Here is a 24,868-nt window from a genome sequence, read left to right on the forward strand (position 1 = left end):
ATTAGAGCTTCCGTAGCTCCGTTGGTTTTGACTCAGCCGTCTGAAATTATGTTGATTCAAATCCCGTCTATGAAGCAAAGAACCATTATCAGAGGTTTTCAAAACGGACGAAAAACCCGGAAAGTCGTGTTTTTCCTCCTACAAAACCTGCCCCCGTGAACGCTCATATCTACACACATAGGATAATGTCGGACAAGGAAGTCAACGGGAAACCATCTTGTTCTATAATAATTCCCAAGAAATAATCCCCTCTCATTGTTTTACACCACCAACCATCGGAATACTTATCAAAGTACTTTTTAATTAATCTTTTAAAAGTCACAATTTTGGTAATTTCAACCGAACTTTTTCAAAACATCTATGCAGTCGTAAACGACTCCATAATATTGATAATCGAACTATTAACATTTCACTTTAAAATCAAACTATATAATAAAAAATATTCCCTTAATCCATTCTCATTAAAATACGTAATCAAATGGGGAATGGAATAATACTTTTACAAAAAGTCTTCCTTTTGAAAACAGTATTGAAGACATTCTTTTTCTCATCATATTCCCTGAAATAAATTCTAAAATATTCTCCTGTTTCCCTGATATGAAACAATAACGAAGATAAAATCCTCGCTGTATCCATTTGCTTCGTGGTCAATATTATCGTTGGAGTAAGCGAAGGTACTGAAAAATTGCTTGAGAATATTTTTCTTTTCAACTTTCGATTCCCGACTCATTTTCTAAGCAGCAGTCCCTTCTCACATTTTCATTTGCATTACCATGTCATCTGGTGTTGTGGAGGCTTGTTACTTGGCGTAGAATATGTCAGCGCAAACTGATGTCTTTCATTAATTCTGACGGAAACGCTACGTTGTATGGTCGAAAACACAAGAAACAGTTAGTAACACTGCTGATAAAGTAGAACGTATCTTAGAAATCCCAGCATCGCAATTTGGCATGGGAGGCCAATAGCTACAAAGTAAGTGCTTTATAAAGTGCATCTCAGACTTCTTTGCATAATAAGATGGAAACACGTGTCTATGAATAATAACAAGGTACTCTTTACTTCGTTGAAATGGTTGCCGTTTTATCTGACATTATACCTCTTAAAAGATTTAAATTAAGCTGCTTTGAAATGATGATTGTAGGCGGGAGGAGGGAGAATTATTAAATGTTTTAAATCTCGCAAACAGAGCCGAAATATTCACCAATACATACGACAAAAGATAATTTTTCCCACTTAGATTTTTAGCTTTTAAAATTTTCCAAATAAATTTCAGAAACCTTATTAGAAATTCTAAAATATTCACTAATGAAACGTCAGTCACTGTAGAACATTTTCATTATGCTCAATGTAAGTTTTCAATTTTGTAAAGCAATAAGTCCGGTTTTTAGAACAATTTTCCATGAGAAGGATTGAATAACTTTTCTAGTACAGTATTCAAAATATGGCTACAAATCCTATAGATAGATAATATAGATGACTAAGGTGACCCTCTCACTTCTATTTCGGACAGCCAGAAGTAAAACCGTAATAAGTTGTATTCTGGTCCAGATGAAAGGAACTTTTTCTAGACCTTTTTTGTAGTCGATTATGAGCATTAGTAGATCGTTGGCGCAAACAGCAGGTTTTATTTTTTCGAAATGCGCGTTTCTAATCCTCAAATAAAAAATATATAAAAAAATCGGGCATCTAACTCATTATTTCAGACAATAATATACCATTTAGTTTTTAGTTATAAGAAATGGTTTAATAATTTACCTTAATCTCCTCCCAATATTGTGAAATCCTCAACTAGCAGTGATTATTTTGGAATAAAGTTCAGTTGCCAACTCCTTTTCTCTGGGGAATAAAAAGGCTTTAAAGGATATACAATGTTAACAAAATTTTGTCTGGCACTGCATATAAAAACTAGACTTAGAAAAAAAAATATTTAGAATAAAAATTCTCAGAATTTTTCTGCATCTGAATTTAGTTTAAACTATTTTTTTTTAATTCGGTAAAATCTGTAGTTCTGTTATTAAACAGCCGTGAAAAATTAATCAAGTTAATCCCCATAAACAAAATACAGAAAATAGATGTCATGCCCTAGACCATCGCTTCCCAAATTGTGAGCCGCGGCCCTCTTGGGGGGGGGGCTGTTAGTTTTGTTGAGGAGGCCGTGAAATAATGAAAACAAATTTAAAATGTTTTAAGACTAAGTAGATATATATTTTTTATCTTAAAAGAAAAGTATTTAATTCTTATTATTTCTTTTTTGTTATTTTTTATATTTTAACGGAAAAAATCACAGATTGGTGTTGGTTCACAAATTTTGCTTCCTGCATATTTCGGAGCTTAATGAATATTAATAAATATATGCTTATTCATATAAGTTTCATTTGTTTGGGGTGCAGGGCGACTGCTCTGATAGCACAGATCACATGCATCAGAACTATAAATAAACGCCGGGGATTCACTTATTCACGTAATTCACTAATTTCTGTTAGTTTGTGGTGTGCCGGTATCGGTACATGGCGCTATTATTTGATCTATTCTACGTTAAAAATTTAACCTTGAGATGGATAAGTGGCTGATAAAAAAAAAAAAAAAACAATCCGGCGAACAATCAGCAGAAACAGACTCAAAAAAATTTACCAGCACAGTCCGCATCGTCTTCAGCACCAGACTGTAAGAGACAAAAAAAATGTCGTATATAAAAAAACTTGAAAATACGATCCTTCTTATTTGAAATATGGGCTTGTACCATCATATAATGATCCAAACAAACCTATGTGTGTAATCTGCTGGAAACAGTTATCAAATGATTGCATGCGACCTGGAAAATTTTGTCGCCATATAGATGCTGTTCATGGGAATATAATAGTAAGACAATTGAGTTTTTTTCAAAGAAAGGTTGAAGAATTAAAACGACAAACACTAAATGTTTTTCAAAACATACTAAATTGAATGACAAATTAGTAAAAGTATCTTTTGAAATCGCTTTGTTAATTGCAAAAACAAAGAAACATCATACAATTGGTGAAGACCTCGTCTTACCAGCAGCAATAAAAATTTGCGAAACGATCCATGGTTCCGAAATATCAGAACCTTTAAAAAACATTCCTGTGTCTAATAACACAATTAAAAGAAAAATAGATTGCATTGCCGATAATATCATGTCTATATTAATTTCAAGAATCAAAGAAATATATTTGCCATTCAACTTGATGAATCTACGGATAATACAAATGACGCTAATTTAAGAGTTTTTGTAAGATACCTTTTATTATTTAATATATGTTTTGTTATAATAATATATGCCTGTACTGCGAATTTTTATTTTTTTTTTTCGATGGAGGCCGTGCAATATTTTAGTTTCTCCAAAGGGGCCTTTACATCCATAAGTTCGGGAAGCACTGCGTCCTAGACTATCAAATGTTATCAGAGAGTTGATAGGAATGTCGCAAAATTCTTAAGAATTATATAAAATATTAAGATATGTAAGCAACTTCTGTACCTAAGTCAGTAGCCAGGATTCCTCTGTTTAGACCTAAGTTTGAATTCTATCCGCAATGTGAATTACTTATTTTTATTTTTTTTTATTATGAAAATAGGAAATTTTAATATGGGAATATTTACAATGGAAATAGGATAATCGCCTTACCATATCTTTAATTCTGTTTGTATGAGACCAGGAAGACGAAGATGAAATCGATGTCGCAGGGAATGTATATTTACAACTTTAAAAATAGATAAATAAAGAAAGAAATCTTATACTGCCTTTTATTCACCAAAGAGAATAAGCTGAACTCTTTTAGCCAGTAATGGAAAGCGATAAGAACCCAATTCTCCATCCTTAATCATTACTGATTTCAGAGCCACAGACCATTTCAAGATTTCGGGAAAGTGACCGGCAGCAGCCATATTTCTTCTTAATCCTGATGGTATTATTGTTTGCAGTAGTGTGAATTCCACTGATGTTAAAATTTCGAGTTTTCTACGAAACTTACCCTGGCATCAGTTGGAAAAAACAAAGCATAGGAAACGTTCCTCTATGCGAGGACTACAGTCAAACTTATAACGGTTTTTCTTCAGTTTTTATTTAGTTCCTTAACACCATAGTAACACATTAATGGGATGTAATAATATGTGCATCTTTTGCCGATATGTACAGTAACGATTGAAAAGAGACGTTTTTGTAAATTAAAGATACCAAGAAATTATATACTTGGTTTAATCCATTATCCAAGTATAAGCTAACAAAGTTTGCGTCTGAAGTATCTTTCAGGACTGGGGCAACTCGTGGCAAAGGTGATATGACTTCATATCACTTGTCTTGGTAATATAACCAAGTGAAAAACTTTCGGCAAGGCGTTTTTGTTTTAAAATTAAAATAATCTTTCTACTAAATGACATAAAAAAATTCCAGTTTTCTAAGAGTATTCTAAAAGCCATTAACTTGAACTTAATAAACTTCAATACTTAGATGAGGTTAACGACAGTCTGCGCCTTGTAAGTTACATAATAGCCGACTCTGCGTGTGGTCAGAATAAGATGGCTCGTTTTGTGAGCTAAAGAACAAGGGTGTGGCTAATAGCGAAACGTGGGCGACTGATAGACGATTAGTTGATCATCGTGGTCGCTAATGTGAAGAATAGGGAATTCAAAGTTACCAAGAGAATTGAGCAAAACAAATTGTTTCACAACGTTCAATAGATTTGGAATTTCGACAGGCTTATTGGTGATGTTTGGATTCAAGAAACATTTATAACTGATATTTTATCTTACTGCCTATTTTCTCTTTCTCTGCTTCTCCGATTTCATTTTTCAATCATGTATTTTTGGGACTATTTTATTATGTATTATATATCTAATGATAATAATGAATGTTGATCCACTGACATGATCTTTGAGAATCTTACGGCTTTTGGAGTTGTCGATATTTCATGCATTATTAAGTTCAACATATTTCTCCTGTTCCTACAGATCCGTCATCACTCTTGAATTACCAATACCAGATGTCCTCACTTGTCCAGCTATCAACATAAATCAAAATGAGTCTCTTTTGATCAATATAAAGTACCTTGCGTGACAGACAACCATTTGATTCTGTATGGTAGAACTGATAGGTTTTCCTTACTCGTTCGACTACGCTGTTAACTCCTTAATGATTGGCTTTGCAAAGTGATTAAGAACCACATCAAAAGGAGGTTTCCTGATCTATTTCCATAATCACCATGAATACAAACAGCAAATAAACAATAATGTCTCTTTTTAAAAAGAAAGAAAAAAAGATTGCGGTTGAATTTCAAGCACCTTAGTTAAAATATTTATTCATTGTCCAGTGAACAATGTAGACACAGTGACCAGATATAAATTATAGATTCGCACCATGTAATAAACATAATCTATAAAAGATAAAACACTAACTTAACTGACCACACTAAGATTCGAATTTATATAATGGATAAATAATATAGACACTTGTGTATGTATTGAGGTATTATCAAAAATAGATTGCAGACTTCATAATTCTTTGTGGTTTTTGGAGATTTTGTTACTATCAAATTCCACTGTTCCACTGTGCGTTGGTTCAGTATGCTTTCAGCTCTTTTAAATGTTATGAAGGCTTCGCTAGTAACAATATGGTGATGAATTTTAGTCCTATCACGTTCTAATGGTTAAATCGACTCAAAGGAGTAAGAAATAATGGATTTCTTTTATCCTATATTCCATATTTCTTTCATCGTATTTCTCAATATGTAGAATGGACATTTTCAATGAAAGAAATTATTCAAATTCAGGGAACAAATTCAAGAAACATCTGTCGTCATTAATTCTTTTCAGAATGAATAAACGATTAAGAAATTTTACCTCTCTCTGTCTCTCTCTCTCTCAATCAAAGAAACGCATTCAATATTATTCTTCGATTATAGAGAGAGAGAGAGAGAGAGAGAGAGAGAGAGAGAGAGAGAGAGAGAGAGAGAGAGAGAGAGAGAGAGAGAGAGAGCTTTTTATCAATCGAAAATACTTGAAAGTACACCAACTAGTAGTATTAGTCTCTTTCAAAGAAGGTTAATTTGCCGCACGCCAGGTTTTTTCAAACAAACAAACTTTTAAACAAGATAAACAGAACTTCTGAAGAATTAAAAAGTGTTTTGCACCAAATAAAAAACCTAGAGAAAGAAATAAAAAAGAATACACAAGTAAGAACTATTGAAGATCGAAATTCTGCCACGTCAGTAGAAGGATAACTTCAATAACTGTTATTATTTTATTCGGAAATCACAAACGAATTAAGACTTGCGATGTTGGTATGAATATTTTAATATATGAATATAAACTGTCGCGGAGTTTGCTTAAAATATTGCTTAAATTTTCTATAGTTTGGAAAAGTATAAAATCATTTCTGAAATATTTCTTATAACGAAATATCAGTTAAATTGAAATTAAAATAAATAAATTATATTTGCATAAAAATAGTTACATTTTTTAATATTGGGTACTATTATAAATCGGATAAAAATGGGATGTTTCCGACAAAATTCTTAAATGAAGAATTTCCTGTATTAAAAGTAGTAAAGTATTCAAACTATTAAATTTAAAATTAACTTGCAAAAACTGAATTCAGATATGTCTCACGGATAAAAATATTAATTTCAGAACTGGGCTCCAAAGAGCTCCAAAGAACTAGGTATTCCAAAGGTGTATCATTATCTCATCTATCAATTCTGCTGAGAAATCAACAAAATCGGATGAATATTTTTATCAAAAACCCGCATTTTCTCTATGATTTTCTGAAGTCTCCATAGATGGTTTTAATTTGTTCTTCAAATTAGTTTGGTTAATAAAGATGGTTTCAACTTTTCAGCTAATCATCTCCAAACCATGCTAGGAGCGAATGTCTCGCTCCACCTTCCACGTGTTTCTATTATTTATACTAAAACAGTTCCTGCAAGTTTCACTTGTTAACTTACAGTTTACAATTGCTAGCCTTCGATTTATATTTGTTTATACCCTAAAGAAGCCGCACGTTATTGGTAGTGAAATTAGCCAGTTAATTATATTTTGTTTTTATCATAACGCCATAACAAAAACCCACGTTTACAAAAATCAGTAGTACTCTATTTTAAGCAGTGTCCAACACTGTGGATCTTCTTGTTTATTCCTGTGGATCTATTTGTTATAATTCGCAGGGAATCTTTCGTCCTCCGAAGCAGTTGAAATTCATTCATTATGGAGATACTAAACGAGGCATTCTATTGTATTCTTAGCTTATATGGCAGTAAATAGCTTTGAAACGTCATTAATGTTCCATACCACTAGGATTTACATGAGATGCAAAGAAGTCAGTCTCGTAACTTTATGATTGGAGCATCAGAGCTTGCATTTCTAAACTATTTACTTTTATTTCGAAAGATGTTTGATCTATTTATTTTTCAGCAATTAGCATGATTGTTTCTTTCGATTTTTCCAAAAGTACATTTTGAAGGAATTTCCTATTATTAAATGTTTTTGCATTACTAATATTCGCGCAAGATAGTTTCCATATTAATTTTCTGATCTTCTTAACAAATTCGCTTAGATGCTATCGGTGTACCCTTTTTCTTATCTCATAATTTTTTCTTGAGATATTTCCAATCAGTTATCTTTCTTTCTTTCCATGCAATTACTGCATTGTCAAAAGTAATGTTCAATCCCTTGCTTCCTTTTCCTCGTGCTTTACAGAGGACAATAATTCGTGTTCTTTGCTTCATCGTTTTTACTGTACAACGAGAGCAGAACGCTTATCTCCCATTAATCAATTGCACAATCGAATATTTAATTTCCTGCCGTTGCTAGCAACCCTTTTTCTTAATCTGTCATCAACTATTTCCAACTCATTCTTCATAAAAGGCTAAATCGTGATCATAGATTAATTCTCAGTTGCATCCACTGCACGCGCCAGAGAAATAACAAATTACTCTTACGTTTAATTTTATAAAATATGTGAGATTTCATTTTCTACTTCTAAGTTAGATTATACTTAAAGATGATACGAACAAGTTGAGTGAATCTCTGCAAGTAATTTCTTTATTGACATTTTATCATAATAAAACGAAAACATGCAAAATTACTTCCTTTCTTTTGGTAAATAATTTTACGATATTTTAAACTGCAAAATACAAATACATTTCTAATCATGTTATTATTTTATTTGTTATATTGGTACTGCGTTTCACGAAGTAATTAATCCCATACTTAGTTTGGAACTTAAATGCAACTATAATCAAGTTAAAATTAAACTTACCTAAATTAAAGATAGAAGATTGGATAAATTAAATATTTATCCAATACCTTCGATGATAAATTGCAAAATGCAAAATGATTAGAAATAGCAAAACAATTTAACGCAGCTATCCAAAACCTATTCAGTATCAATTGACACTTTAAAAATGTATATTTAAACACTTAGGCCGAAAGCTGAAGAAGCCCAATAGGCGCTCCCCGAAAACTTATTCGGGGAGGGCCTATTGGGAGATGCAAATCAAATATTAAAGAATAATAATTTTCTAAAAATCAATAAATATCTTAAGAATGCGGTTGGTGAACTTGATTGAAAAATATTATCAGTACAGCAAAAGAAATATGCTGAAATTTACCGATAATTTTATTTTAAATATTATCAGTTTTGGTTTAATTTTAAATATTTGTGTGCTTTGCATGCTTTTGTATTTTATATGTATGTTTTAATGTTTTATTTGTATCTTAGAAAAAGTATATGAAATTATTCAATTTAATTGAATGAAATATATATTACGATATATATTTGCGTTGATTACTTTGTGATGAAGGATGGGGCATCCAGTTTTTTTTTTTTTTTTCATTACAAAAGGGACGCCGTTAAAAACCTATGCTTAAATAGCTAAAATGAGAAATGCAACTCTTGTATAATGTAAGGATAAGCCTCCCTAGCTCAAATTAGAAGAACAACGATACATTGTGCTCTTTGATTCGAAACGACCCAAGTTCGATTATCGTCGCGACCAGGAGGAATCTTTAAATCTTTTTTTTTTTTTTCAGTTCAAGGTGATTTAACTGATCTCATACGGAGAGATAGAAGTGAATTTTGCCGAAGTCATTGGTTGTAAAGATCAGTGTTCGAATGATGTTTAGAATGTGAACCTTCATTAGATGATAAAAGATATTAGATTTAAAAGATAAATTGCCTGTTCCCAGAGGGAGGTGGCAGGTTTTTCACTACCAGAAACTCAAGTTTTCCATCCAGCAAAAATACTGTAGGTAAAGTGGCAAAGAAAACCACCTTATCCTAAAACGATGATTAAAATCCAATTTGGCTAGGTCATGAGCTTAAGAGCCTGTATCCATCCCTGATTATCATCATCATCATCTTCCTGTATATCTCTAATTGCTGATTTATAATTTTCATCTTTTAACCACTAACTGTTGAATGGTAACTCACTTATTAAGATATACATTGCTCTGCACAACGCTATGCCTACACTATACAGATTTTAGTGTTTAATAGTACCTTATTATATTCCCATGATTTCTTCTTGCAAAGTAAAAATTTTGTCTTGACAACTTCTGTTTGGGAATTTTAAATATTTGGGAATTTTAAATACAGTTTACAGTTCACCAATTTTTCTAGGTCTACAGCAGTTTTTGCCTTTTCTCAAGCATTCTTGCTTAAATATTTTCTAGAACACTCCAACTTTGTGAAAACGTTCTCTGAATTATGCGATGTTTCGTAGCAAAACTATTTTCCTACCATATTCTGGCATTTCAGATCCAAGTACGTACACAAGTTGCCTCACCTCACACATTTCAGATTTCTAGTGACGTTTTTTACCTCAAGTATTGATATGTATTCTTGATGGCATTCTTCCTAATTATTTTTATCGCTATTCTGTCGACTGTTAACTGATTTAATCATTTTTAAAAGTAATTACTGCAGTCATTTAGAGCAGTGCTTCCCAAACTTCTGGATGTCAGGGCCCCCTTTGCAAAAATTAAAATATTTCACGGCCCCCCTCGAAACAAAATCGTAATAGAGAGATATATTATTATAATATTTATTGTATTTATATTCAATACAAAACATACACAGCGAATATTGCAAAAATCAAATGCATATATTACATTTTTTGCCTCTTACCGTTTGGTTCTGAAGACGATGCGGGCTCTTCTGTTAAAATATGAAATACTGTCCCTTTTTTGAATCTGTTTCTGCTTCTTCTGATTGTTCGCTGGAATTTGTTTTATTTTTTATCAGCCACTTATCCATCTCAGGGTTAACTTTTTTAACGTAGAATAGATCAAATAATATCACCACTTACCGATACTGGCACACCACAGACTGATAACATGAAATTAGTGAATATTACCTGAATAAGGGAATCCCGGGACCAGGAACATTTTTCTTTTTTGTGACTTTTCTCCCTTTACGGTAATTAAGCCTAACGCGAAACAGACAGCAAAGGCAGGTTATTAAAACGTGCATATGATTGGTGCGGTATTAACAAAATACCGCGCAACCGAAAGATAAAAGCATAGCTGACAATTGAGTTGAAATGCTAACTCTCTTCAACCGAATTCCATACGTGAAACTGCCATAACATTCGTTATATATATATATATATTACTTAGTTTTAACACTTTTACGAATTTTAACACGTTCGGTTGAATTTTATTGCTGCTTGCGAAATCGAACTCACACCCATCTAATTAATAACAATAGTTTTTAGTTAGATACTGTGTTTGCCCATGCAACATATGGTTTTGTTTCAGTCTATACAGCATAGTTTCTGTATGAGGGGACATGTGATTCATTAATTAGTGTGTTTTTATCCCAGTTGTCTCTAATTGCACTACTTCTTGAGAAATATATTACACAGACTGCTCATACCTTATTCACGGGCATAATAAAAGTACTTGTTTTTATTGCCTCTGCAGTATAGTGGCTTTTAGGGAGGGCGTGTTGTTTACCACTGCAAGCAAGTTACTATATCCCCACATGAACTTGTTTAAGCTTTTTTTCATGTGTGAAGTATATGCGAAACTTTTATTGGTAACAGAAAACTAGCTCGGATGACAGTGATAATATAAAACGAGTTTTGATATGTATACAAAGTCAATATCAACAGTCCCTGATTACGAACGCGTGACGAAAGGGACAGGAAGTTTGGAGCTTCCCTGGAGAGCATTCGAAGTAAATACAACTAACCACTGCTTTGAAATGAAACATATGAATAAGCAATATTTACTAATATTCATTAAGTGCCGAAATACGCAGGAAGCAAAGTTTGTGAACCAACACCAATGTGTGAATTTTTCCATTAAAATATAAAAAATAACAAAAAAGAAATAAATAATAAAAGTTAAAGACATTTCTTTTAAAATAAAAAAATCTACTTAGTCTTAAAACATTTTAAATTTGTTTTCATTATTTCACGGCCCCCAAGGGGACCGCGGCCCACAGTTTGGGAAGCGCTGATCTAGAGGATGCTAAAGTAATTACATTGTCTTTTTCTATTAATTATCGTTATCTTCAGTTTTATATCATCTTTACCATCTTTCATTCTTTTTAATATTTCTTCTTTTTAAAGACTACTTTTTTTTATCTTCCTGTGTTCATTACGAAATACTTATTCTATCCTTTGTACACAATTATTTCTTCACATTCTTTCTCTGGCTGACGTAATCAAGGCTTTTGGTTTCAGATTTTGAGACCTCAATTTCAATGGTTTGGTTTTTGTTTCCAACTTTGCTCTCTTTTTTTTCCATAATAATAGTTGCATAGTTGAACAACCATTCATATCATATTATAAATAATATGAGAGAATAATTCCTCTTAACTTTTGATTTCTCTTTAGAGAAACAGTTTCTTTTTTCATTCATATTTCATATCAAAATTATATCAAACTTAGAGAACATCCTTCTAAATGACTCATCTTTTAAGCTATGCCAGTTCAAAAATTGTTAATGACGAATTTATTCTAGGATATTAGGTAAGAATATGTTTGAACCTTCTGTTTGTCACTAACCACAGTTATCCTCGCAACAAGTTAGGTCTTACTTCCTGAACTGAACAGAAGTTATTAAAATTACTCAGGCTTAAAAACAAATTAAGAATGTTAAACAAACGTGACAAGGAATTAAAAGCAATAACAGACAATGCTTGTTGAATTATTTTACAAATTTCAACCCATAAGAAAGAAATCTGCAATTACCTCAAAATGAACTTATTTAAAAAAAAAAAAAAAAATTATACTGAATGCTAATTTAACACATTTTATTAAAATAATCAAGGAATTTCTTTCACTTTTCTTTTTTCATTGCCACTTAATTTTATTTTCTTTTTCATTGTCTAATTATTTAATGACCGCGCGGTTAGCCTAGTGGCTTTGCGCTTCGCAACCATATGCCTGGGGAAGGAGTGTCCCAGGTTCGATCCCCGTTGTAGACGTGAGGAATTTGAGGATCTTCCTCAGGCATAGCCAAGTTAGCCGGTCTTGGGCGCGGTCAGTAGGGTTTTTTCCGCCAGTTTATCTGGCGTTTTTCATCCCGCAAACAGGCAAACCGGCACCGTGAACATACACCTCTACAGTCAAAAATATATCCCCCCCCAGCGGCAGACCAGGCGACAGGTCGGTTGGGAGTAGTACTAACAAGTAGTCGCATCTAAGTAACACGCGGACCCTGCATAGGAAGCGGGAATAAAGCGAAATAGAAGAAGAATTGTGTAATTATTTAATAATAATAAATACCTCATCACAAATTAAAAAAGGTGGCGTTGTGATAAGCGGTTACACAAAAACCAAGATGGTATACGAAAAATAGAGTAGAATTAAATCGCATGTTTATTTCTCCTATTTTTGTTTTTATTATAAATTGTCTTTCCCTAGCGAATTTATGTTTTCCTGATCGAAAAGTGCCGTTTCTCATTTTGAATGCATTTATTCGTTTAGCAACTTCCTTCTAGGAGTATTTGTTTACTTTTATGATTCTTCATACAAAGTAAGAGATTATTATAGAAAACTTAACTTTCAAAATTTTATTTAAAAGAAACACTACGTACGATGGTAAGTCAATCAATATCAGCGATGTATTTATTATAATCGGCAGAACAACAATATAAAATGTATTTTATTTCTGAACATATTCTCCTTGATTTTGAATTCACTTGGTCTGACAGTAGAGGCATTTACATCGCTTACTTCGCTCATCGATCGCTGCCAAAATGAAGACATTTCGAAGAAAAATTCGTGAAGAAAATGTGCAGTTGGTTTGCAGCGTCATCGATAGCTTACTCTTCTTTTAAAGTATAAGTGATAGAAATGATAAAGTAGATAATAAATAAATAAATAATAATAATAATAATAAAATAAAAGAAATGATAAATTTCTGATAGTAATTTTTCCTCGTTTAAAAAGTCCATTGTTGAATTGAAAATTTGTTGCCCATAAGTCAATAATAAGCCAGTGGGTCAATAATGCTAAGCGTATTTTATTTTGTGGAATTTTCCAGATGTTTAAAAATATGGGTGTTTATATGAAATTTCATTTTAAAATTTCCAAAACAATTAGTGAAATATATGATTTACTAAAATTACGGCGATGCTGCCATGGGCGTGCATCTTTGAAAGCCTTTATCAATTTAAAGAAAGGAAATCTTAAAAAAGTCAAAAAATAAAGAAATGTGGAATGATCCATGATTAACTATATGCGAGATCGAATGAAGACGTTGAATACCACATAATGATGCGATCCAATTTTAACCATCTAGTCCAATTTTTTTGGCTCAGAAGGGAACACAGAAAACATAGCAACCTCCATATTCGCCGTATTTGACTTAAGTATAGCAGAGCAGAGGTTCGATCTGCTATACTTAAGTAAATTTTGAAAGACCATTGATTTCATGATGTTGAGTTCATTTAAAGAAATTCGCTGGATTCTTTTGGATATCGTAAAAAAAGAGATTCAAAATTGAAAACGTTTGAATAAATGTTTTCAATAGTGGCACAAACATTTGGAACGATGGTTTAAGATTTTATAAGTTACTTGAGAAAATTTTAAGAAAGCCATTTTTTAGATCACTTATTATTCTGAACTGCTTTCGCGGTGTCTTATAAGAAATTCAGTGCTTACTGGAGCTATTAGTGTCTCTCTAAGGATCAGCGTTAAAGATAATCTTAATTTTCCTCACTTGAGGAGCAATTTTTTTTTAATCAAAATTGCCACGCCACAATATACCCACATCTTTTATTTTATTTTATTTTTTGGCCGAATTTCTAGACTAATTTCAAAGGAATGATTTGGAAAGGAGCCAAAAAGTTCAAAGAACGAGTTTTTATAGAAAAATAATTTTACAAACAAGTTCTGTTGACTTCATTATGGATTATTACTCTTTCGATGAACTAAGTATTGATTCCCAGTACTGCTAATATTGATTATTCGGAAGAAAAGTATTCTAGTGTTATATTTGATAAATTATTATCGTTTTATTCCTTATTATTGTCTCGAAGTTTCAAAAACTGTAAAGAATTGAATAATTGTGGCAAGAAACGAAAAATAAATTGGAAAACGGGTTTAGATAATTCAAATCTGAGTCCTACAATTAAAAATCGGAATCGTTTCTGGATTTCATATTTAAGACATTCATTCCTTGTGGGTATCTGTTACATGTTTACGAACACATTTGCTAAGAAATAATGGCTATAATTCAGAAATTTTAATAGGAAATAAAGAAGTCACTGTTATTTGATGAAAGAAATTCCTCTTTTGGACAAGCTCCATTTTAGACTATTTAAAACATTCAATAAATTACAAACTACATGCAACTTGATCGAATAGTTTTTAATTCGGATAAATAGGAGATGAATAGACGAGAAGATTGAGTGAATTCATCATTATAAGTAGCTAAAAGATAATAAAATTCGCTTAAAAAAAACTCACATAAGATTTTAGCGCTGTCAAAGAATTTTATATAATAATGAATGTAACAGAAGGCTGTAGTCAGCGGCTATTATAATGGAACAATGGCTGTTTGAAATTACAGGCTATGTTCTATTGTAGTAGATGCATGTTGCATCGAATGAAAATGCTGAATTGCTCGTTTATGTTAATTTTTACCATGAAAAGAAAAGCAAAAGTTCACGTAGAATAATTTCTAGAAAGGCTAAAGGTAACCAATTATTAGCTACGTTTAGAAAAGTTACCATTAGCTTTCTCTATTATAATAAAAAAAAAAACCTGTCGGAACTCTGGTAACGAGATAATATTGTGTATTTAACAATGTTAACAAAAGCATTAAAATATGCATGGATAATGAATATTATTTTTATTTTTATGATGTTAACAACGTTGTTAGTCAACGTTGTTAACGAATTTTTATGTAGTAAAGCTCGGCGAAAAAAATTTAAGTTTACCAGGATAGTTCCATGCAAAAAAAAAAAAAAAAAAAAAAAAAAAAAAATCGTATTTTTAAATTTTGTATTTAAATAACTATTTAATTATTTATTTATTATTTTTTAGCTTAAAAATATCACAGGAAAATTAATACAGATGGATGAAATTTGCTTCTGAAAGAACAATTCTATATAACAAACTATTATTTGTTTATTAGTCTACATGTAAAAGGAGGGATCGATTCCTTGATCTACAAGCAATTAGCTGACTTTGCTTGATATTTTCTTAATGAATTAAAATTAATTTAAAAAAAAAAGAGGAGAAAATGGCAGTTCTTTTGATGCCTTTATGAATGGAATTCGAATGTGTTATAATATATCTTCGGATTCTTTTATTTTAGGACAGTTACTATAGAAACCTTAGCAATCATTGGTATGACTGTTTCTATAGTTTCCACAGTAACAGGATAGAATGTGTTTCAGGGATTATCTTAACGTGCAGTGGGTAAGCGACAGCAAAAAGTATAATGATAGTTTCAGATATCTGCTATGTGACCCGAATCGCTTTTAGCAAAATTTGGACGGTAAACTGCAGTAGCAAGTCTCTTTATCGAGAGACTGTTTAACGAGTGTTGGCGGCAGTCTGTAATGCTGTACTTTTTGACACATTAAAAAAAACTTAGCTTTTTCCGTGTAGTGCATCATTAGCTGGAGGATTTCCGTTGCAGACAAATTCGATGTTTTAACAGTTTTGAAACTGTTGTGAGTTATAAATATTAAGAGTAAATTAAGGTGAAATAAACTGACCTAAAGTAGATGTATTCGTCTCTGATTTTAATTTTTATGGATTTTAATGCATTCCTATCATTTTTGAAGAAAAACACGCAAACGAAAATTACGAAAACGAAAATATATAAAGTGAAAACAGACATTTCCCGAGGTAGTGCAGTATACAGCATTCAACTATTAAAAATGCAACTATAGTTGCCAGGTATTATATTCATCGTGCCATAGGGCATCTGAGGCAAACAAGCAATTTTAACGTAAATGTTATAAGACTTAGAAGGATGCACCAGGGCGAGTTCTCTTGTTACGTCCTCTTGTTCTACTTTTACCAAGAACTGTATGATTTGTAGGATCCATAAATACATGAACCATAGACGTATTAAAATATACAAAGTATATTAAATAAAATATACTTGCGAAGGTTCATTCTATATTTATACAATCAACTGCCTAAAAGTATTTTTTCCGTGTAACGCTCCTCGACAAACATAGCTGTTGTATTCCATCTGCACGTTCCAGCTCACTTGAGAACAAATCGTTAAGTCTCTGGGGGTTGCAAATAATTTGATTTCCTCTGCACGGGAGATCTTAAAAAAGAATCTACTTCCGTATCTCCTTTCTCCATGTAATCGTAAAGAGATGTGGAATTTTCCATGATTTTTCTTTCCCCACTGACTTTTCGAAAAACAACCACACTGCTTGTGTTTATAATGCCAAATATGAAGTTTTGTTGGGTTGGTTTTCATACTGCTTATTCAGTATATTTTATTTATTTCTTAGATATTGTGTTTCACGACATCTGCTAAGGAACTCTTCCATTGTTTTTTGTATTGTTGAAGTTAGTTGGTCTTCAATTTCTTTTTTTTTTTTTTTTTTCATATATATAAATTTCGGTTCAAAATTCATATCTCATTTGAAAGTTCGTTCAAGTTTTGTATTTCGCATGGAATTATCATACTCTGGGCTTATTTAATGATGGTTTTTGTGTTTCATTTCTTCATTTTATATTGTGATGAATTAAGTTTCTTTCATGGAATATCAAATTCCAACTTTTCCTGCTTAGCATTTGCTCAAAGCTTCTCCTCATGTTCTTGAAATATATACATGTATAAAAATTGTATTTCAGTATAAATATGCGCATATATTTTCAACAAAATCTTATAAGAAAAGATTCGATTGCAATACTTAGTACTGTATAAACTATTATAACTATTCAGAGAAAATTGGAGAGAAAGAATGTCGATTTCCTGTAGTAACTTCAGTCCATATGAGTGTGAGGTTTCCGTAATGATAATGTAATAGTGTATTTTACTTTTTAAATATATTTAAGTAAGTTTTAAATACGTTGCAATAATATCTATAATGAACCGTTTCAGAGAAATCACTGCTCCCTGCCAGACTATTTTCTTAATATAACAACAAAGTTTTATTATAGATTTCTATTCACCTGTTTTGAGCTCTCTTCTGTAACGTTGTGTCCTTCATAATCGAGTCGTGAATTAAAAATAAATAAATACAATAAAAAAAAAAGAATTTCTTCCTGTAAACTCAATGAATGAATAAATGCAGCGAAATAATAATCGGAAAAAATATTTTTGTAAAATCCTGAAACGTGGCATTATGAGGGCGCTGCAGTAGCAGCATAAGAAAAAGTGATTTTTTTGAGATAATTACGTCTGCTTTCAGAATGTGTATCAGAACAATTCGTTGCTTTTCCGATTGATTAAAAAAGCGGCCCACTTTTTAAAATTTTTGTAGTTGTGATGACTCTGCTGCGATTTATGGGTTTATCAAGAAAAGAAAGTCTTTGTCGCATTCTTTTTTATTGGCGCCGACTCGTATCACATCACAATTGCCTTTCTCTTCGTTTTCTAGTTGATGTCTAATTTTATTTATATCATCATTGACAAAACTACTTGTAACAAAAGAGAAATGTTTGTGATTTGATTTGAATAAATTTGATATGATTTCTGTATTCCAATGTTTAATGTTGTTGACATGATTTTTTTTCTCTCTCTCTCTCTCCTTCTCTCTCTTTTTTTTTTTTGAAGAAAAAAAATACTTGAAGCGAAATATACCAAAATTAAATAAAATCTGATACATTTTGAATAATAAGCAATATTTATTAATAATTAATTTTTTTTGAAAATGTGCATATATTTCAGGTATTTTAATATTCTATTTGTCTACTGGAACTGCATTGGCCAAATCTATACACTAAAACATTAAAAAAGTGAATCACAATATTAAAGTCGTATACAAGAAAGAATGCCAATTAATGAGACCTCATCAATAGCGATTAATTCAAAATTTCAAGTTATATTTTATTAAAAGCGCACGGTTATCTATTAATATCATTTAGTGTATTTATTAGCTTGAGAATACTGCAGTTACACGATATACACAAAAAGAATATCACCTCTTTCTGCAGAGGCCTAACAACTAAATGGATGACTCATGTTTCACCACATATCGATTTACAAACACTCATACATTGTTGGCTTTAGCTCAGGAAATTGAGAAAGGTTAGTCACTATAATTGTAATTAAACGATTAGATTTGTGGTCTAAACTTACATATCTTACACAATGTCTTCATCAGCGGGATAGTGATAATATTCATAATACTTTCTTCGCACTTATGCACTTTGTTGATTTTGAGCTTTGAAAATTATTTTGCTACTGGATATATACTGCAGCACGATATACAAAAAAAAAAAAAAAAAAAAAATATATATATATATATATATATATATATATATATATATATATATATATATATATATATATATATATATATATATATATATATATATATATATATATATATATATATATATATATATATAACTTATATATGCAGCAAACGTTGACGACTCTGAATGTTTTTAGTATAATATTTTTTGAAGTACATTTGTCTTTTGAATCTTTGCCTTTCTTTGTTCGTTTTTTTTTCTTTTTTTTTTATTAGGAATGTGCTTCCTTGTATTTAAAATTTCTTTTTCCGTTATGTACTTTGTAATAATTGTCTTTGCATTTTACCAGAAAGCGGAGAAAAAAGAAACAGATTAATGCTTACACGTATGTGTAGCGCCTTATATAATTTAATTAAGACAGACTGCTTCTAGCCAGTTTCATTCGAATCGATCGACAAGTATTTCAGTGAAGCTACAGCTTTTTTTCCGGCTTTTTTAACTAAAGACAGAATGGAAAGGATGGCTTTTGTTTCATAAACCAAACCTGTGTCGATTTAAAAGATTTATCAAATGTATAAGAAAGCATATAGATGAACTATTCTTAATGTTATATTTTCAAATTCTATGACAAAGGAAGAATCTGTTCCCTCATTCCAAAGTAAAACTACCGTAAATGCTACATTCGCTAAGCTCTCAGAAATATCGAGGTGAGTTATTAGAAAGGGTTTAGCTACACTGCAAACCAATCGAAATCTTGCGCTGCTGAGCTGTTGGTTTGATAGTATCTTAACATTGATGGGGAAAGGAGACAAGGATCATTGAAACCAAGAATTCTCAGCTGATTATTTAATGTGAGCAGACACGCATAAGTAATGTTTTCATCTAAATCTTTTAGATAAGTGCTACTGAACAAATTAGAATTATTTAAAAGCTCAGATTTATTTCACATTTGACTTTTAACATTGGATTTTGAGAATATTTATTAACACAGCATAAATTGTTCCAAAGTGTATACTTTGAGAAAATGTAGGCAATCAAAGGAGAGAACAGCATGATAACTGAATCAAAAAATTAGCGAGTACTGAATTTTTTCCTAGAAATATGTTTAGACAAATTCTAGTAGCTCCATAGCCCAGTCGATAGATGATGTCCTTTGGATTCAAAGACCTTGGTTCAAATCTCTTTTAAGACTCGATCCTTTGCAGGGCATTTCTTCTGAAGGTGACTTAGCCGGTAGATGGCAGAGTTTTTCTCCCCGAAAAGTCAGGTATTTCATCTCGCAAACCAAACTGACCCGAGAGTACACATAACTGACTAATATATCAGTAATTAATTAATCAGAGCATTATTCCTATGAAGTCAAGTCACTTGTCTTTAACAGACCATTGAGCCTAACGCGAACGAAGAAGATGAAGATAAATTATAGTGAAATTTAAGAGTTTAAATTATTTGTTTTAAATATTGAAATCCTATTCATGCCTCTCATGAATAGTATCACACAAAAGTGACAGAGTTTTCCTCCCGGAAATTCAGATTTTTCATCCCGCAAAATGTACAAACCTCTTTTGTACATTTTGCACTGACCTCATACGAGGGTGATCTGAAACGTTCTCGGCCTAACAATGAAAAAACGAATTTATAATTTCAAAATTATTTTTATTTTTTAACATAATCTGCTTTAAGACTAATACATTTCTTACAGCGCCATTATCCCGTCCCTGTAGTGGTTCTCAGTAAGATCTGTAAAATACCCCTCTACAGCCAATCACCTCTTGATTCGAAGAGAAACGCTGACCAGCGAGGAACAGTTTTAGTTTTGGGAAGAGATAGAAATCAGAGGGAGCCAAATCTTGGAAATAGGATGGATGTTCCAACAATTTATAGTGCATATCCCTTAATTTTCCCATTGCCAAAGCACCTTTTTGAGCATGTGCATTGTCCTGATGCAAGATGATTTTTTCTTCTGCAGACCGGGTCTTTTCTCATTAATTTTTTCGTCTAATCTGGTTAAAAGATCGGAATAATATTCCCCGGTTATTGTTTTACCCTTTTCAAGATAATTAATAAACAAAATGCCTCTAGCATCCCAAAACACCGATTCCATGATCTTTCTTGTTGATGGAACCGACTTTGTCTTCTTTGGCGCTGAACAACCGGCTTATGTCCACTGTTTTGACTGCTGTTTGGATTCTAGTGTGTAATGGTGAATCCAAGTCTCATCCATAGTAATAAATCGACGACGCACAAAATCAGTTTTATTCTTGTTAAAATGCATGAGAAAATTTCCCAAGCACTGTTGGGAGATTTTCATGAGAGTGAGTTTTTGATCTGCTGTGAGCAAGCGTGGTACCCATTTTGCGCAAAGCGTTTTCATTTGCAATTCTTCATGCAAAATATATCCTACACGCTCTTTTGAAATGCCTATAGTCTCAGCCATTTCACGCACTTTGACTCGCCGGTCATCCAATACCATATTGTGCACTTGATCAATAATTTCTGGTGTTGTACACTTTTTATACTTGCTTCACGTGGATCATCTTTAAGGCTGATACGGCCACGTTTAAACTGGCAGCCCATTTCTTAATTGTCGAAAACGATGGAGAAGAGTGCCCATAAACTTTTATGAACTTCGAATGAATTTCTTTTAGCACTAAACCTTCTTTTGGAAAGAATTTTATAACTGCATGATACTCAATTTTATCCATTTCAAGGGATACAGACAACACTTTTGCTTCAGACAGCTGTATAAAACAAACTACTTGATAGAATGACTTGCAATTGCACATGGATGCTCATGACAGATGTACCAACTTAAAAAAACTTGCAGATAGTATTGCCATCTATGGTTGAGGCCGAGAACTTTTCAGACCACCCTCATATTTCATCATATTCATCTTTTCCTCACCCAAGCATCATCAAATTCCTGATATATACCCTTTGGGTATAGGATATTATGATAGTACTACATGAAAAATTTACATCGTTATTAATTTTCCAATTAAGAATGAAGTAAAAAGAAATTTTTCTGTTGATATTTCTTTCATTTAGAGTAGGAAACACAGAAAAGATTACTAAGATTCAAAAGCAGTTTTCCTCTAAATTAATCTGTTATCTGACAGGACTCCAGGATTGTCAGATCTTATTTATTTCACATGGATGCTTATGACAGATGTACCAACTTAGAAAAAAATTCTTGTCGATAGTTTTGCTATCTATGGTCGAGGCCAAGAACCTTTCAAACCACCCTCGTACACTTAATTGTTTCGCGGGAAAGGCAAAACAATTAATTATCTTGTTCGAACGAAATTATCAGAATGATAAACAGCATGACATTTTTGTAAACAAGGTAAAGGTTTTAACAAATATCGCAAACTTCATCATGGTAAGTACTTTAAGTCAATGATATTGGAATGAAACCGATTCTCTAAAGATTCTTATAAAATTTGCTTATTTAATTTTTAAACAAATTAAATGCATTCAAAGAGTTATTGAAAGCTAATTAATGCAATACACAAACATCGTTAACTAATAATATGGTTGTAGACTACCAAGAAATTAAGAATGAAGTAAAAAGAAATTTTTCTGTTGATATTTCTTTCATTTAGAGTAGGAAACACAGAAAAGATTACTAAGATCCAAAGGATTACAATCTAATGTATTTAGGATCAGCAACACAAGACTTTGCCAAAAAGCTATTATCTATTTTTGGCACTATTTCTGTTACTTTTCTATTCTTCTTCTTCTGCCAGCTGTTGTACTTTATTGTATCTGAAATAATGTAGAAGAAAAATAGAGAACAATACATGTTGAATGCTAAACATTAACAACACCCCAATCTGGCAAACTATCAAAAAAGTTTTTTTTTATTCTCTTTTTACTTCATTCGTAGACAGACAGATATTCCAAATATAGCATATAAATGGCGACATGGAGAATTCTATTCTTAATGGTTAGAGGTAGGTAGATGTAGTTTAAAAATGATTCCTCAAAATAAACCTTTATGTGATATTTTACCTTATATGGAAAGTTTAACCAATTGCACCACATCAAAAGCTATTTTGCCATTGCTAGTTCAGTGACTCCAGCCTTTAAAAATAATATGAGATCAAACCAATAGACGTGGTCGTATAATGGTGAAAATAATCCATATGTGTACTGAAATACTCAGAGTACAGATTACGTGCTCTGTAAAGTTCTATAAATATGGTTTGGAGAGAGAGAGAGAGAGAGAGAGAGAGAGAGAGAGAGACCACAATAGAAGGAGAGAATGATCAATATTTTACACAATTATTCATGAAACATCGGTTGATTATTATCACTTCCTATTTTGTAATAGGAAGTGTAAGGTTTTCTGTTTTATTTCAAAATTTCATCGTATAAACTTGTAATTGCCTTAGGAAGAGGAAGCAAAAATATTTTCATTTAAAAATAAATAAGCTATAAAATACTTAATCTTCTCAATCAAATTAACTTTAAAACGTTTTAATATACATTTGGGACAGAATTGTTACAGCATTTTTATACACAAAACTGGGGATAGCTTCTTCCAAACATTAAAACATATTTCATGAAATAAAATATAAAACCTTCACGGATTACCAGTGAAAAATAAGTTTTATTTTGAGTAAAAACCGAAAACCTACTCAGATATTTTGAAATTAATTTATTATATTTGGTAACATGCATGCAATTCGTTTAGTGGAAAATAGCATAAAATACTACAAGAACAAATACATAAAATACTAATACTATTACATAAAATATCGATGCTAATAGCATAAAAAAATCTTTCTGCTGCATTGAGAAATTTTATTGCCCTTTTTGCGATTTTCCATATTTTTTTTTTGTAATAATAATAATTTTCTGTAACCAACTAACGATTGCAGGAGGCGCTTGCGAAATTACATTACGAAAGGTGAGGCGTTTGTTAATGAATTCAGTAAATTTTGACTGTTTTTATCGTTCACGTGTGGTTATTTTTGTTTATTAACTTCGCAAAATGAATAATTGTAGTAGATGATAAAGCATGTAGCATTCTCAAGATGAAACAAACAGTGTTTTCATTTTCTGAACATTTTGTGCTTGGATATTTAACGCCGAGCTAACTGATATTCCGTTAAGCCTATTTTCTGGTTACTCTTCTGTTTACTTTCGACAAGAGGAAAGGTAAGTGAATTAATGTTTGTTGAAATTATAAAAAAATTGCATTGCGTATATCGTATTTCAGTATAGTCATTCAAAAAATATAAACTGATGTCTTTTAGATAATCAGTGTTGAAGCATATCTAAAGTACACGCAGTTAAACATATAAATAATTTTATTTTATGATATAATTTATTTAAAGAGTTATTCCTCAAAATATGAAACAGTTTACGAAAATTTTCAGAATAAAAATTAATGAAGTTAAATTCAAGGATTTGTATGAAAATGAAATTTTCATTTTATTCTGAGTCATATTAATTTCTTCTAGTTCATTCCGAACAGTACTCTTATATAAAAAACTGCTCTGTGGAATCCGATTTTCCTTTAAATTGATCGATAATTTAAAGGAAAATGTTATTTGTATTTATTAGGAAATATGAATTACTACATATATAGTTTATAATGTGTCCTTCAGCTCTAGCGGTTGAAGGATTCTTTTCATAGTTCACAAAAAAAATCACATTTAAAAAATGAGAAAACTTTGACCATTTGAAGCATTAGAAACAGCAGTAAATTATAACAATAATGTATATAAGTTCTAAATGGGATTCAGATATCGGTTCCAAGAACTGATTTCAAGTGAAAAGTAAATGGTAATCCTTGGAAACATTTATAAGGGTCATGTGAGTAAAGGAGTGAAGTGTAGATTTTTCAGCTTGAGGAGTGGTGAGTGTGAAATATGTTACGGAGGAGATAGCTCCACAGACGGGAGGAATATCTTACATGAGGAGGTAGAAAGTCAGTCAACGCTGAATGCGTACAATCCGACGTATGACAGGTATTTGTTTGTGGAAAGTAA

General features: G+C 31.6%; 2 protein-coding genes across 2 annotated transcripts in view; one reads left to right on the top strand and one right to left on the bottom strand.

Moving 5' to 3' along the window:
• Nucleotides 1–24,868, bottom strand: part of LOC150099536 (UPAR/Ly6 domain-containing protein crok-like) — an 86,047-nt gene that overhangs the window by 24,736 nt on the left and 36,443 nt on the right. The gene's annotated exons all lie outside the window — the stretch shown is intronic.
• The window catches only part of Sec31 (COPII coat complex component secretory 31), a 486,555-nt gene continuing 485,521 nt past the window's right edge, over nt 23,835–24,868 (top strand). Inside the window, exon 1 of the mRNA XM_090403344.1 lies at nt 23,835–24,032. The gene's annotated coding sequence lies outside the window, so the exon portion shown is untranslated. The remainder of the gene's footprint in view (nt 24,033–24,868) is intronic.

Source organism: Typopeltis vanoorti, chromosome 14 (assembly GCF_054136105.1).
Source record: "Typopeltis vanoorti isolate ZY-2024b chromosome 14, IOZ_Tvanoo_1.0, whole genome shotgun sequence".
Taxonomy (NCBI): Eukaryota; Metazoa; Arthropoda; class Arachnida; order Uropygi; family Thelyphonidae; genus Typopeltis; species Typopeltis vanoorti.